Raw genomic sequence first — 1,135 nt, 5'->3', positions numbered from 1 at the left:
CTAAATGAACGAATGAATGAATGAATGAAACCAAGTGTGTCAACGTTGTCTTTTGACAATGTTATTATTTAAAAATGTTTAGGTTAAAAATGGAACTGCACTATTTATTTCAAATGATTTTTTTTCCTAAAAGCCAAAGATAAATCAGGATTTCTCATATTCATAAAAGATAAACAGCTTTTCTACCCGCTCTCCTCTCCCCACAAGCGTTGCTCAGGCTGCACCGCGCTCGCTTGCTCTGCGCTGTCAGGCTAGTGCCGCCATCCCCAGCCGCCACCATGATCATCTACCGGGACATCATCAGCCCTGACGAGCTGTTCTCCGACATCTACAAGATCCGGGAGATCGCGGACGGGCTGTGACTGGAGGTGGAGGGCAAGATGGTCAGTAGAACAGAGGGTAACATCGACGACTTGCTCACTGGTGGGAATGCTTCCCCTGAAGGCCCAGAGGGCGAAGGTACCGAAAGCACAGTAGTCACTGGTGTTGACATTCTCATGAACCACCACTTACAAGAAACCAGCTTCACCAAAGAGGCCTACAAAAAGTACAACAAAGATTACATGAAATCTCGCAAAGGCAAACTTGAAAAACAGAAACCAGAAAGAGTAAAGCTTTTTATGACTGGGGCTGCAGAGAAAATTAAGCACATCCTTGCTAATTTCAATAACTACCAGATTTTTTTTTTATTGGTGATAACATGAATCCAGATGGCGTGGTTGCTCTCCTGGACTACCGTGAAGATGGCGTGACTCCATACATGATTTTCTTCAAGGATGGCTTAGAGATGGAGAAATGTTAACAAATTGGATCTATCACCTGTCACCATAACCGGCTGTTGCTTCCCATCCATACAACACCAGGACTTAGGACACAGGGGACGGATGTTTACCTTGAGCTCTTACTTTGACCATGATTTATCTGGAGTGGAGACATTGTTTATTTCTTTTTTCCTTTTTTTTTTCTTTAAAGAAAAAATATGTCATGTAGGTTGTCTAAAAATAAAGTGCATTTAAAAAGATAAACACATATTCAAAAGGATGATATAACAATGTCTCTACTCGCAAAAAGAGTCAGTGGAAAGGAAATCTGAAGATGAGAATAGTAAGCAGAAAAGAAAGACACACCCTACCAT

At 41.6% G+C, this 1,135-nt stretch overlaps 1 pseudogene; it reads left to right on the top strand.

Moving 5' to 3' along the window:
• The first annotated feature begins 236 nt into the window (after positions 1-236).
• LOC126506078 (translationally-controlled tumor protein-like) lies at positions 237-876 on the top strand (annotated as a pseudogene).
• The last annotated feature ends 259 nt before the right edge of the window (positions 877-1,135 follow it).

The sequence above is a fragment of the Alexandromys fortis genome, unplaced genomic scaffold, assembly GCF_014885135.2.
Source record: "Alexandromys fortis isolate MF-2015 unplaced genomic scaffold, M_Fortis_MF-2015_v1.1 scaffold_48, whole genome shotgun sequence".
In the NCBI taxonomy this organism is placed as follows: domain Eukaryota; kingdom Metazoa; phylum Chordata; class Mammalia; order Rodentia; family Cricetidae; genus Alexandromys; species Alexandromys fortis.
This window is presented reverse-complemented; position numbering and strand designations above follow the sequence as displayed.